Source organism: Dermacentor silvarum, chromosome 8, assembly GCF_013339745.2.
Source record: "Dermacentor silvarum isolate Dsil-2018 chromosome 8, BIME_Dsil_1.4, whole genome shotgun sequence".
Classification (NCBI taxonomy): Eukaryota; Metazoa; Arthropoda; class Arachnida; order Ixodida; family Ixodidae; genus Dermacentor; species Dermacentor silvarum.
This window is the reverse complement of record NC_051161.1, coordinates 37,535,404-37,550,736: the sequence shown is the minus strand read 5'-3', so window position 1 is coordinate 37,550,736 and position 15,333 is coordinate 37,535,404. Positions and strand designations below refer to the sequence as shown.

Here is a 15,333-nt window from a genome sequence, read left to right as displayed (position 1 = left end):
GGGTTCGTGGGGGAGTGGGAAAGGGGGGGTTGCAACCCTAAGAATCGATGGCTGGCCTTCTGTGGTTCACCTGGCGCCGGGCCGGCGCCAGCCGCATCGACGCCGCGTCGCTGCGGCGGAGGCACTGTCGCCGGGGGCCGCTGTGGGCCGCTCTGTCAGGGGCGTGGTCTTGCGCGGCGCGGCTCGTGGGACGGGACGGGCCGCACTCTGCCGACACAACTGCGACGGGACGCGCGCCGTACGCGGGACGCTTCATTTTATGTTTTTATGTATTCTTTTTCTCGCTGCCCTTTCCTTGCGCTGTCGATGTCTCGCCAGTCGTCAACGCGGGGTCAACCCGCGTGCGACGATTTATTGATTCATGAGAAGGGCAGACAAGCCTGGCTCGACGGCGACGAGAAAGTGCATAAGAGAGAGAGAGAGAGACAGAGGAGGAGGATGACGAAAGCCGCCGCTGCCTCGGTTTAAGGCCGCGCTTTGAACTGCGGGAAACTATCGAGTGATTGCTTCGAAGCGAAGGGCGAGAAGTCAGTGTCTTAAGAGCTTTAAACGCGCGCACGTGCAGGGATTAAGCGTTTGTATCAGAGGAATTTTGTTCGATTTAAGCCTTCTTCGGTAGGAGCGGAGGTTCTTTTTCTCGCATGGGGCGTTTACAAGACTACATTTCCGACGTTCTTACAACTTCAATGGGCGCTTCTCTAACAGTCCATGAACTGTCGACTGGGATTTTGCGATTGTGCATTTGTTAAGCGTAGCTTCTGCGGGTGGGAGGTCTTAACTGAAACCGACTTTTAAGCGATAAACCGATAAAGTGAAATTGAGAGGTTAAAGTGGTGTTCCGTGCTCCCCCCCCCCCCCCCCTTTTTTTTTTCTTTGTATAGGTATCAAATTTGAAAGAAGACAGTCCTTTGTTGCCATAGTCCAAATATATTTGAAAACACTCTTACCTGCAAAAGTCTGCGGTAAGGAGTGAGAAGGTTTGAAGAACAAAACGTCTTCTTTCCATCCAGCCTCGACGAAGTGCCCATGGCAACTGTTCTGGTACGGTAATGCTGTCGTAAGCAGGTCACCGCTCTCTGTCTCTAAGTAGTAAGCACTTATCAGTCTCCGACGAAACTTATAGATCACGTACTTTGAAGCCGCCAGGTTAAGAACCCATATAATTGACTTTTTTTGCAATCGATATCTGGCGATAGGGCGCTTGTCTCGACGGTACCAGAACAAGCATCAGATACTATAAATAACCGCAGTTCAGCGCGCACACCAGGAGCTCGGGCATGACACTCATGCTTCCAAAGATATTGAACAGACCAAGTCACTAAAATTTGCAGTTATACATATATAGCCAATCAGTAGGAACACGCGCTTGCTCTGCGGGGGAAAAAAAAGTGTTTATGTGGTACTTTGAACGGATCCGAGAAATCACTTTGTCTATGAAGTTATTAACAGCACGTTACAAATGCTGTCAGGCAACGTCGGCCGCACTCCCGTGCTTCGTATTTGCGGAAAAAAAGAAAGAACACCTGCGAAATTTTTGACGACCAATTATTAACAGAGAAGAATGCATAGCATATTTTCTGGTATCTATTTTACAGGGAGTATAAAACGACAAATAATATCGAAAATGACAGAGAGCAAGAAAGACAGAAGAACGCCACATTCAAACTAACCCGAATGAACGTATCACCGTAAGTGCAAGAGACGCGGTAATGCATAAGGCGCGTGATGGACAAACAATGTTTCAGTAATACGCTACCCGACCACAAATTTCATGCAGAACACGCGTAAACTTTAATTTCGGATGTCCACTAGCAGGAATTGTACACATGGCGTATGGTATGGACCAGTTTGTGGTTCTAGCGGACATCTGCGAAAACGCTGATGATATCCAGCGCTAACGTTTTCTATAATGTTTTGTTTTGTTTCGAACCTCCAAGGCTCTCGATGTTCCCACTGCCGTCTGCAGCTAAAGAAGAGAGAATATCGCCCGAATAACAACTCCTCTCCTTCCCAATTCTTCGCTAAAGTCAACCCGGAAAGACACATGCGCGACGAAATCAATTTCTGTTTGCATGGGCGGCTTGGAGAAAAATGCGCATCGCTACAAATAAGAGCAACTCGAGCGGAATCCCCTGCAACGGCCGCGTCTAACTAAGCAAGCAATCTCCAGAGGGCGCGCCGGTTGCGTGCCGTGGCGCCAACTGGTGGACGCTGGCCTAACTCTCTTGGGAGCGGATTTCTGCTTTCATTTTTTTTTCTCCCAGTCCTTGCGTGCGTCAATCCCATCAATGCGCAAAAAAAAAAAAGAAAGAGAGAGAGAGAGATAGAAACAAAACAAGCAAGTCGAAAAGGGAGTGCGAGAAAGCTCGTATCCCTATTTCTCTCCTGGCAACGTCCCATTTTCTGTTTCCATCGTCGTCCTGCGGAGCGAGGTCGCCCCATCACTGTGTCGCTTTCGGTCAATAGCGTCCGTGACGCTCCACTGAATAGGGAGTATCGGCCAAATGTTTTCGTTTGCGCTTCAGTCGCTCACGCAACGACAAGAATGGACAGCCGCGGTCGACACGAGATCACCCTCCCTTCACAGAAAAAATAAATAATAAAGACCAGAGAGAATAGCGCCGTCTTGTTCGTGTTCTTTTGCCCTTATACATGTGTAGCTGCAGATAACTGGAGCGCGAATGTCTCGGAGGAAACGGAGCCGAAGTTTTGTTCGTCGTGAGATGTTATCGTTCGAGCATTGAGATGCCTTCGTTTGGTACGGGCCTGCGACGCTCCTGCCTTTCTCAAAAGCAATACGATATTTAAAGCAACAGACGCTGTAAGAGTTGGTAGCATAGTTGATGTTCTTTTATAAAAACGATTTACATGTGAGGCATATAAACAGCTGCAACTAGGTTACCAGCACTTCTTGCACATCGTTCCATTCAGTCACCCTTCAAACCTCTACACTTAATTGAAACTTATACCGGCTTGCTGACGTATCATTTACCTCTCTACATCACCCTCTGTATCTTTCATTCATGTTTTTTTTCTTTTCTTTTCTTTTTTTTTGTCTTGTTATGTTTAGTGGCATTTGTGCTGGGAAGGGGGGGGGGGGGGATATTTTCTTCACCTTTTTTATGGCATGCCCATGCCAACTCAACTCTGCCTCTTTATTTCGGCATGGATATCATGAGTACTCATAAAAGTGCTCGCTTCGAACTGCAACCGATTTTGGCTCCTGTAAAGCGTGCATCGCCTTTAAGTTAGCGTTTAAACGGCGAAGCCTGCTCTAAAACCTAAAAAGAGTGAGTGAGTGAGTGAGTGAGTGAGTGAGTGAGTGAGGTGAGTGATTGAGTTGAGTGAGTGAGTGAGTGAGTGATTGAGTGAGTGGTGAGTAGGAGTGATTGAGTGAGTGAGTGGTGAGTGGTGAGTGATTATTGATGAGTGAGTGAGTGAGTGAGTGAGTGAGTGAGTGGAGTGAGTGAGTGAGTGAGTGAGTGAGTGAGTGAGTGAGTGAGTGAGTGAGTGAGTGAGTGAGTGAGTGAGTGAGTGAGTGAGTGAGTGAGTGAGTGAGTGAGTGAGTGAGTGAGTGAGTGAGTGAGTGAGTGAGTGAGTGAGTGAGTGGTGAGTGAGTGAGTGAGTGATGAGTGAGTGAGTGAGTGAGTGAGTGAGTGAGTGAGTGAGTGAGTGAGTGAGTGAGTGAGTGAGTGAGTGAGGGAGGGAGGGAGGGAGCGAGCGTCCCTCGCGCGCTTTAACTCGCACATACGGCGCGCGGCGAAGATTACGGAACCTCACGGTGACGGCGACGCCGACGGCAGAAATCCGCTTTGAGTGTCCATATGATTGATATCGCAATAAAATGATGCAGATCCAACGCAAGTAAAAGAAGTTAGTGACGTTAGGGCTCGCGCGGCCGCGCCATAAGCAGCAGCCACCGAAGTAACAGTGAAAGCACGGTACTAGCTCCCATGATAGGCAACGTTCAACTTATTAGTAAATCAGGAAATTGTAGTCATACCCCCGGTACTAAAAATTAATCGTTCCTCGCTTTTCCGCTGGTGTGGTTCATTAGAAATGAAACGAACTGAGAGCTTGCAACAACCACTGCCGTCCTGCTGAGTGAAAGCGTCGTCTGGCCGCGCAGCTGCAAGGACATGCGTGAGCCACTTGGAGCAAGAGACGGTCACGGACAGCACTGGCGTCCGCAACGGTACCTGGAAGCGCTACTACTACCACTGCCCGGGCATCTACTTTCCGGAGGACTACACCGAGTGCTGCGGCCCGGAGGCCTCCAAGTGCTGCCCGCCCGACAAGTGGTTCTATGAGATCGACAACACGTGAGTGACGCGTAATACTCCGGCGCTTCAGCGAATATGCCAATTTATACATTAAAACGCTGCGGTATAATAAATAAGGAATTCACTGTTTCGGGCGCATATATTATTCACGCACAAAAACATTTTTTCTTAACAACACGATAATGACTAATTGAACTGAATTCTGGGTTTTAACGGGCCAAAACCCAGATTTGGTTATGAGGCACGCCGTAGTGGATTAATTTGACCACCAGGAGATACTTAACGTGCCGCGATTGCACGGGACGCGGACCTTTTTGCATTTCGCCCCCATCGAATTGCGGCCGCCGCGGCCGGAATTTGATCCCGTGACCTCGTGCTTATAGCAGTGCACCACCATAGCCGCTAAGCCACCGCGGCGGGTGGATAATGACTAATCAGCTAGCTTGTAAACAATATTCACTTATTAACTCCTAACTCTTACTCCAGGGCACATGTCGTAATTGCACAAATAAAGCTGCCTAGGCTCAGGGCACTGCGCAGCTTTATATTTAATTTATACACTTAACCACCCAAATTCAAGGCATTCTTTCCCCTATAGTCTTCCACGAAAAGTATTGGTTTTCCACAGAATCGTGCGCCACGGTGCGTAAGGTAGGCTCTGAACACCAGTGCATTGCTAGTCGGGTTTGCAGATGTTCTACATCCCTCTTCTGGGTCCAGTCTCACGGGTCGCATAACGAGCGGACATGTCTTAAAAGCTGACCGACTTACCTGTGTGATGCAGCCATCTCAATTCCCTACCACATGAGTTCAAGAGCCCGACTTTCAGCGAACTTGCATTCTCGTTTCAGCTTGGCGACGGCCATTGCGGTGTCGGTGACGCTCACCTGCTTCGCGCTCACCATACTGGTGATCGTCTGCTGCTTCTGGTCGCGGTGCCCGCTGTACAACGCGTGCAGATCCCGATACGACCACGACATTCCAAATCGTAAGTTTCGAAAGTATCGCTAATAATATTGTCGAGTAATATTAATATATTTGTCTGTTGTTGGGGGCCCCCTTAGCCCTTGAAGACGCTGTGTAAGCCAAGAGTGTACGCCAATTATGTGCGCCAAGAAAGTGCGTCAGCAGCAGTAGCATTGGTGAACGTAATGGTACTTTATAATGTGTCGCATACATCTTGAAATTGTTGCGATGGGAATCGTGTTACAAGTTTGTATAACAGGTTCAAAATGTTGTACTAAAGCGAGTGGGGAGGTAGACGGTTGTGTGAACTTGCTCGGTGCGAGTATGTCGTTGCATGTAGTGGGTGCACTCCTTTCATCGTGTTTCGTAATGTGTTGCATCAGGCATAATATTCAAGTGCCCGGATGGGTGCTTTTCAAACCTGCTAGACATGAAATAGTTGATTTCTCATATGTAATGTTCCTGCAGTGATTTTTCTCATGGAGTCTATGCTCTGTAAACTTTTGACAAAACTCACCACAGAATTGAAAATTCTTTGTGTCTTCTGCAGCTGTATGCTTTTTATGATTCTGAATATGCAATAAATGCGGTGAAAGTAAGTTTTCAGTCAACATAATTTATCGGTGTCTGAAAGGGTTAACCGAGTTGTCGCGTTTTGCGCACTTGCTTGTCAGCGTTTACAGCTTGCAGTGCGCGGTCGAACATTCGCTACATCGAATGCACGTTCTGGAACTGTATACCTACGTGACCATGCAAAGCTCGGCCGATTAGTGCAGTAATGTTCGCTTGAGAATAGGTTGTACAGCGGCTACAGCCATAATTTCAGATGATCAGCTGGTTTTAAGAGCGCACGGAGCCTGCAAAGAATGCAGCAAGTCGGCTATATGCGCGGAAGTCCGTCTCAAAAGCCCAGTTTTCATCGCTAAGCAAGGCTAGCGTGCATAAACTTATCCGTAATCTTTGACACTATAGCCAGTCATGATAGCAAATATTTTTGCCAGGGCAGCCGGCCAATAAGAAACACCTCTTAGGAACCCAAAGCTTTTTGAATTCGGCTCTGTATTCAGCCTTAGCCTTGTAGATAATCTCGTTGTCTCTTGTTTCAATTTGTTATGTTTCGCTTTGTTCACTAACATTATTTCTTATATTATACGCGTGCACTTAACGTTTTACACTGCTCTAAATCTGACAGATTAAATTTCAAATTTCGCCCTGATCGCAGACAAATCTGAGGAGCTCGTCATGGAGACGGTGCCTGTGGATTCTCCGGCGAACAAGAAGAAATATGCGCCGTTGGCCTCGATGAACGGCAGCCCCATTTTGGATTCCCATTCCAAAGGTACGCCAATTCCTCGTCCTTAATTACTAATGCAGCGACGCACGAAATGTCATCTTTTTTTTTCCTGAAACACTATAATCATGTGCGAAAGATCTTGGAAGGCCAGCTTCGAGTGAATGACATGTGTCAACAAGGAAATCTGCTCAATGCTCATTACAAAGCCGCATGTAAACACGCGAACCTAATACAACGAAATCTGGGCGTGGCTCGAATAATGGCCGTGAATGTTCGCAAACTGAGGTTCTAAGGAAAAGCGCAATTATTACATGAACTTTGACACCGATCGATACACCTATTTGCTCAGTGCATTGAGAGCCCATCGTAAGTCCTGACGTGGTCCCTATACCGCGTCGAAACGGTGGTCTACAGCAATAAGGGGTAAACTTCTTCGTCATAGGAGGCATGAGTCGCTAATTAGGCGCGGTTGAACGAGTTACTGCGAGAAATATTATTAGTTTTATTGTACATTTTTATGCGATAGTATATAAGTGTTGCTGAAAGGAATTCAGGAGATCCTTGAATCATCTGACGTTAGACGAGCAATGGTACAGGCGGCACATCTGGTGTAGTCCCTGAACTAAGTGACAAACAGTGTCTTAAGAAGAACTTGCGAACGGTGGCAATGGCTAACAATCTTATTGCAGAAAAAGAAAATGCCGTCGACATCTTTTAATGAACGCTGGATGCGTCATGCAAAGTTCGTTTCACTGATTTCAACTTGAAATGAAGGGATGTGATAAGTACACGTGTCCCACTAAGAACTCACGAAAAGGATTACAGCTGGGAATGTTTTTGTACAAGTAATACTACGCGAAACAGTGCGAGTCTTACTGCGTGGAATAACTCAGAGGCTATTACTGTCACTGCTTCGCAATGCGGTCGAGAGTATAGTTTTTATTTTCCTTCTTATTAAAGCTCAATTCTAAAAGTGGCATAAAGTTTCAAATAATAAGAAAAATTGGAATGGCAGTATAGCTATTTGATGCAGTAGCCACAAACTATATCTAATGGGCGCTAACTTTTTTCCAGGTGCCACAGCAGTGTAATCATCACCATCAGCAATTGTTCACCTTGAGTAGCGTGATCTTTTGGTGCACATGTAAGTACCACATCAAGCGATATGAAAGGGATGCCCCAAACTGATTTGGGATACCCCAAGCCGTGGTGGAGTCTTTAGTGAGACATGTTCAATGAAAAAGGTACTTGCTAAATTTAATTAGCATGCAAGATTCGAGTCCACCAATCAGGAATAATTAGTACTGATCTCGACTCTACTTACAAATTCACTGTGCATCCTCAGTTCGTGCTTTCAAATACTTTCCAAACTATAGTTATCGTGCCGATTTTTGCGAACGTGATTTTGGCAATCTGGATCTGGAGGTCAGGTGCGGCAAGATTTCAACCCCGAATGTAATGCAGTACAATTTTTAGTGCAATTCATTTGTAGCGTAATTAAAAAATGCGGATATAAAATTCTATTTCGTTCACATAGCTCCATAGTTAGCCACGAGAAAATAAGAAATTTCAACTTTTTGGTGGTGTGTTTTTCTTTTCCGCAACTGCAGTCCTCTGTGTGAAGGAGTTCGGACTCGGCACGGATGACCACGAGGCGACGTGGGCGTTCCTTCCGGAAAATCAATCGACCATTGGCCTCTCACGGGCGAGGTGTGAATAACGCCCGCAAGGATGCCTTGACCACTGCCCTGTTGTCCTGAAAGCTCGATATACTTGCCATCAGGTTGCCGCGATTCATAAAGTGCAAGTAGTTTCGCCCCATTAAGAGGTGGCCCATAGCTGTGAAAACGCTTACGTTTAGGCTAGCTGTGTTTTGTTGCCACAAAGTGCTTCTTGTGCTAAAAAAGAGAACAACGTCCAGCGCTTCGTGGAAGAAAGTGGTACAGGACATGCCACCTTCAAGAAAAACACCTCATTGGCATTGACGAAGTGTCGTAACTAGGTGACTGCCAAATGAGAATCAGGACAACGCCACTGGGTGTCAGTAAACTTATAATTCAAACGACTGCCAACAAGGAGAGATTTATTATTCTTGCCTTATTCGCAATTCAATTCGATATAACTTCGTTTGTATAAACTAAGTTAATAGAGTAGCCAGTACGAATCCTAACGTAGACAACTGTCAATTGCAGATGATTATGTAGGTATTCACTCCAAATTTAGGCTGATATTAGCACTTGAGCGCTGGTGAGTTGTTTCCTTTAAAAGAGAACTACCTCGTACGTTGGTGGAAACTCCCGGTCTCAAGAAGTAACATCTAAGGATTCTGAGACGAATTCTCGAAATTCTTTTGTACGCCCCGTGTAGCATTGTCTCCAAGATGGTAAATCACAATGTATGTCCACGCAATTCTTGCTTTCGCTTGCAAAAAATACAAAAAAAAAACAGCGCTGCGCTCTGACGTGCTTCATGTACAATATTGTTTGATCACCATACTTGGGTTCATCGGGGTCCACCTGGTCATTTCCGTGCACATACTGTATGATCAAAGCCAATAATGTTCCTAGATGTTCCGAATACAAGTGTGGCGTGAGAGAGAGGGGGGATGCGGGGTGTCCGAAGGCAAGTACGAAAAATATTCAGGCAGAATTAACCCACCTTTCTCGGACGTTCATCGTCGTTAATGCGATTAGCATTCAACTGTTGGTGCACATCGTCAAGCATCATCGCCATTGTTTTTTTATCGCGTGATCCGGCTTAAAGGTTGATATAGAGAACTGAAAGAGCCGCCGCCGAAGCGCGTCATGTATGCGCCGTGCACTGCACCCGGGCTCCTTTGGACACGCTGCGGCATCTGGCAGCGTGCGAGCGAAGTCCCCCTCCTTCTGAGTGGCCTCCGAGATTAGGCGCCGGTGTGCGCCTAATCTCGGAGGATTAGGCGCGCACCACTGAGGATTAATCCCTCGTTGCACTACCCGTAGTCACGGCTGAGCGGCAAACCCATCGGGCCTTTGTGCTCGAGGATCCAGGTTCAATACCGATCAGTACCAAAGCTTTTCAAGTCTTTCTTTTTAATACTTTTATTATAATAATTTTTATTATTTTCCTTTCAATGGATGCAAAATATTATTTAGAGTTAAGATTGATATATTAGAAAGACCACCGGAGTAAAATGCCAGGACACATGATACATACCGCAAAGTAGGGGTAGTAGGCTAATGCTAATCGCGTTAAAAAAAACAGCGCTTGCTACTGCACTTTGGTTATTGTTCGGTGTGTGCAATGTTGTTCGAGGAATCCGTCCTACTAATTTTCAGGCATGGCTTCTAGACGCAATCTAATACGACGGAGTAATGGCAAATTAGGTGTGCTTGCGTCTTACCCGCAGTCATTTAAGCACTTATAATGTGTCAATCAGTGCGTCCTTGTGGTCTCATTTGCATATAACTTATGTAGGTCTGTGCCTGGGTGAAAGGAAGAGAACATAACTTTCCACTGGACCGTTTCCTTAGCACCGTTCTAAGCGCGTGAGGCAAAGTATTATCTCGTTTGGCAATCTGTAAAACGTAGGTTAAATTGAGGACAGCAGCACTCGTACGAAGAAATCAGGAAAAAAATGATACTGAAGGCTTCCCTGAGTTGATTTACCTGAAATACAAGTCCGTTTTTTTTTCTCGATATAACCGTTTTCCTGCGGAGTATTTCACTCATATTGATAACAAGTACCTTTTGTCTGACAAAACAAATTTGTCCAGCTCGTAATCCTAAAGAAGTAACAAAGTGCAGAGTGTGCCATTTATAATGGCCTGCTCTAATGCACAGACAACAGATGCCGGTTCTTCGTCATAACTCGATTCCTTTCTCGCAATGTGCATCCAGCGAGCTCAGGCAAACATCATTATCTCTTCCTTCAGCTTCTGAATGTTCGAGTGTGCCTGTGTAATCCGAATGTGTTTTTTTTTTCCGCGTAGAACATCACTGTCTACATTGTAGAGAAAACTAATCACAACGAAGTTTCCTTTGGAAGCTTAACGCACGAAAGCAGAAAAAAGGAAGCAGAAAAAAAGGAAAGAAAACGAAGCCATGAAACGTCTTCGGTGTCTTAAAACCTGCCAACTGCATGTGAAAGACCAGAAAATCTCCCGAAGCGAGAAAACCGAGCTAACCTAAGCTGCACGACATTGAATTCCTATGTTTCATTCCTGAATAGTGTTTGATGCAGACGTGTCCGGTATGTGTGGGAAGTCGTACGAGCCGGGTTTTATTAAGAACAAAATAGAAAACCGACTGCGTTTAATCTTCCGGGACCAAGAAGACTTAGCATTAAATCCATGGGGATTAGGAGTATATGTCGACATCTCTGGGATGTCTCTAAATGTAGGGCTTGTAACAACGCAGAATCTGTGTGGCGTAAAAGTAACCTGAGATATTTTTTAGAGTCGGCTAATCAACCTGCGTCTCTGCCTTCGGAGTTCGAGAAGGCAAAATTAATGAACATGCCCAAAACTTCCTTTATATTATGCGCTTCCCTTAGAAGTTATCGGTTCCTATATTTTCAGCAGTAGAATATGTTGTCGTATATACACCGATTTATTAACTTATTTATAGTTACATCACGGCGTAACGCTGCCTTGCAAGGTGGTTTCTGAAACAAAATGCGAAGTTTAGTCAAATCCATTGTTTGCTCATCCGAGCGGAAAGCGTATTATCTGCCTGAAACACCGGACATAAGCGAACGTTCTTAATTTTTTAGCATTGAAGTTTTCGTGAAAGCGCAACACATAGTCTTACTGTTCGGCTCGGGTGCCTAAATTTGCAGAGAAAAGGCTATTGACACGCAGTGAATTATTCTACCACAAAAATTTCCTTCCTTCCGCAATGAGGCATAAAGCAACGGGGGACGTTAATGCACATTGCAACTGATTTCGGGAGCGGAAATCTCAAAACTGTTCGTAGAATCCTAATTAAGCGGGCATGTCTTGAGCATCAACCGGATTAAATAGCAAAATCGCAACACATGTAACCTAGAGCAATTATATTGGATGTAAACTGGTGAAAACTTGTTGTTTAACTTGTTAACGAGTCTCACACTTTAGCTTATGTCAGCCGCTGCTAACAGTGCGTTGCCGAACAAGGCCATCGCCACTCACCTGGCATAAAAAAATATCATTAAAACAGCCGGTGTATTTGCCTCAGGAAATCTAGAAAATGGTATATCCGGTATTGTTATCTCTCATTCACATACGAAGACGTGCGGTATACTGAAATGACTAGTTGACTCTTGTTTATATTTCAACATTTTCCCCTTAAATGACTATGAAATCGTTAATTACTGAAGACGCGAAAAAATAAAGGGTGGAAATACGATATAAAATGCAGAGAAATTAACCAGAATAACTGGTCTGTTGGTTACTAAAGTGTGCAACAAAAGCCGGCACCGTATGCCTTCACGAGCGCTCCCAAATGAGAAACTTAAAAAAAATATATGTCGATGTTTCTTGAAAACAACCGGTTCAAAATTGCTGTCACTGTGGTCAGACTTGGTCACCACACGCTATCTTTAGACGTGCACGCTCAAAATTCTCAGCGTTAGTGCGGAATCATCAGAGGTGTCGATATTGCTTCTGCTTCAAGGAACTTGTTTCCGTCAGCATTGTATATGTTGTGAGCTGGAGACGTCAACCGCTGACCGTGATAAACAGCTATGATAAACCTCACATATTACATTCCGAAACATTCCTCGGTGAGTCTTTCATGTACGAGAAAAAAAAAACCGTACAGCCAGCGAATGGCATTTGTCACATTCCTTCCTAACACCTCCCTCCCCGCCCCCTTATTTCGCATAATTTAGTTCATGTTGCTCCTAGCTTACAGGTTCACTAGTGTACTTGCATGACTGTGACACTAAAGCTGTTGATAACAACATGTAATCTATCCCAGCACAAATGTTTAATCATGATTCAAAAGGGTTTATGATATCGAAGTTGAGGAGGTGCATTTTTCTCTATGTGAGGGTGAAGTCCAGGTATAAATCCACTGCCGCAAGCTTACCTCATTTACTAACGACGTCACCGCTACATTGTCCTACATAATTAGTTAGCTAGCCGTTGAGCTTAGATAAGTGCGCTTCGTTGCCAGCTATGTACGCACAGATTCTCACAAACAAGAGGTCGATGTCTCACTAAGCATTCGGTACAAGAAGCAAGCGATATCTAAATGTTTAGATAAGCTTCCATGAACCTATTCTAAAATCAAACGCAAAGTCAAAGCTGCGTTACGAGGCCAATGGGAGTCTGAAGACTTACCAGGTGCATTCGCAATATCTGCTTTGGTTGCAAGCCAGAGTGAGCGGAAGTTCGTGGTTAAAGCACAAAATTTGGCTTTGAAGTGGTGAGATCTGGTCCAACCTCGCTAACGTTAGCATCAGTGCGCGCGAACGAACTGCTGGATTCTGCGATTGGAAATGAACTGATGGATAATCATTGCGAGCTGCTCCTCTACTCATTGTCGTCATCGAGCCTGCCCTATCTTTTGCGGTTCGGTTAAATTACGGCCTTCCTTTCCTGTAAAGCTGGCTTCGCCACGTTGTACCTTCGCCCAGCCAATGACAGTACCCGCAAACGCTGAAGTGAAGACGAAGGAGCAGTTATACGCATTCTCAAAAGGGTCGCAGGAATACATCCACAGTCTGGCGCACAGCGAAAGCCCTAAGCTTGAAGGCAACATTTTTACAACGGGCCTGGTCATCGTCAGGCCCTTTGCCGAAACGTTGAAACCCGGCTCAGTTATTTCTTGTTCGTCTAATGTTGATTTAAACGCACTTCGGTGCTACTACGGCATGCTAAACCATGCCGTGGCGCTCCAGGTAACAATTGACATCTGCCACTCCTTAGAACACGGGAGGTGAATATTTTTTTAATTGTTTAATGTGTGCCGTGAATACGCTGGCAAAATGTCATGCGGGAGCCAGGAATTTCGCACTGATGTTCTCTCCACTTGCGAGCGTTAATCTTCGTCAAACTCAGCACTTGAAAGGGTCCAGTGATTCTAGTATTTCTAAGATAGAAAAGTATTTCCGAGCTTTCCGAGCCGAAGTTACAAGGAACGCGCTGCTGATCAATAGTGGCCAAGAAAGAAAAATTATAAGTGTATTGAACTGACTATTCTCTGCTTGAGCATAAACGTGCAGGATATATCAAAAACTTATTTAAAAAGAAACAAGGGCCAGATTCACAAAGCTTTTCTTTCGTAAGTGCTCTTTGCCATTGGCCGGCCGCCTTAGATATTAATGGCCTGCATCCGGATTGGCTGAAATTCTTTCTTACGAACAATTCTAGCGTAAGAAGCTTTTGTGAATTCGGGTCCGACCTGAGGTAAAAATCATCTAGCCCGCGTCTCCAAACATTCTCGGTGACCTGATTCCCCCTCGTATTAATTAAGAGTAATGCGTGAAGCAATGTGTGCAATACCTGGAGTGCCCTCGCAATCTTGAGCAAACTCCGTGGGTGAAAGACAATGAGTGAACAGCTTTATCATTCTTTCTACAAATCCTTATTTGTTTTGTGATGCGCAATAGTTCTGAGATGGGGCTTTATTTTTTTTTCCTTCTTGCTGCGAGGGTAAAGTTGTTTGAGCATGCACCACTAAGCTCCTATACGTTAAATGCTGAAATAGGCTCTGCAACACTTTTCGCCGACACAGCTGCTCTCTATATGTAGGGAACTTGGATCAGGACGTGCAATTCCCGAAATAACGCTTATCTAGTCATATACAACTATATCGTAACGTTTTCATCTTCATTTTCAACGACGAGCCTGTTTGTATGTGCGCCTGTTTGGCATCGAAGAGAATAAATTACCTTGAAAGCCTCTTTGCAGAAGCGGCAGAGGGAAATGATAAGTGAGAGCTGTTAGCAACATGTAGAAACACTTGACGTGTGTCAACACTCGCGGTTTCGTCGACCCATTCCAAATTTCATCCACGAAAGAGATCACGAACGATCGAACCGCAGGAAAGTGCGAACAAGATTGTCGCAGGACCCCTTCAAGAACATCGCAGTTGACATTCAAAGTGACGATGAACTCGCTCGTAGTTGAAAACGCGGATTTGTGTGCCTGAAAACATTCCCTTCGTGATGATGATCATGGGCCGTCGGAGTCTTACTGTTTTTAGCTTAGACGCTGCGCCAAGCTTGTACAAACCGACCAGCCACTTAGTCTTGGCCTGCCAAAGTATTTTTGCAAGAAAAAGGAGATATATTGCATTTATTCTATCGTCTATATTAGGAATGCACAGACGCGCCTTGCCTTTCGCTTCCGCCGTTTCTTTATATTGCTGCAGTTCAGACGTACGCGCTAAATATACGAAAAGCAAAGCTTGTTTGGCTATCAAATTGCTGTTACGCATGAAAGCAAGCAGCTAACTATAGCCCCATCGTGGCAAAGGAAGGGGAAATGTAGGGCACAGTGACTGGCAACACCCTTGCGTACTAATCCGTAAAAATATTACACACCCGGAGCAAACATTCATAACATCTATAGTTTTCCCTTTTGAATGTGTACGTAAGGTTGGACCAAAATAAGGATTGTTGTACAGGCTTTAATGTACCTTTTATCCATCTCATTATACTACAGCCGTGGTATTCATCAAAGCGCCATCGGATGGATGGAAACGAAGCCTGTGCCAGACGTAAGCAGGGGTGATGCATTTGATGCGCGCATGATTCTGCCCTTTATCTATTACACATGTTGTTGAATGTATCGACAGAATAAGCTATCTACTAATCTATTT

General features: G+C 45.1%; 1 pseudogene; it reads left to right on the top strand.

Annotated features, from left to right (window-relative positions):
* The window catches only part of LOC119462079 (uncharacterized), a 30,205-nt pseudogene extending 20,038 nt beyond the window's left edge, over nucleotides 1-10,167 (top strand).
* The last annotated feature ends 5,166 nt before the right edge of the window (nucleotides 10,168-15,333 follow it).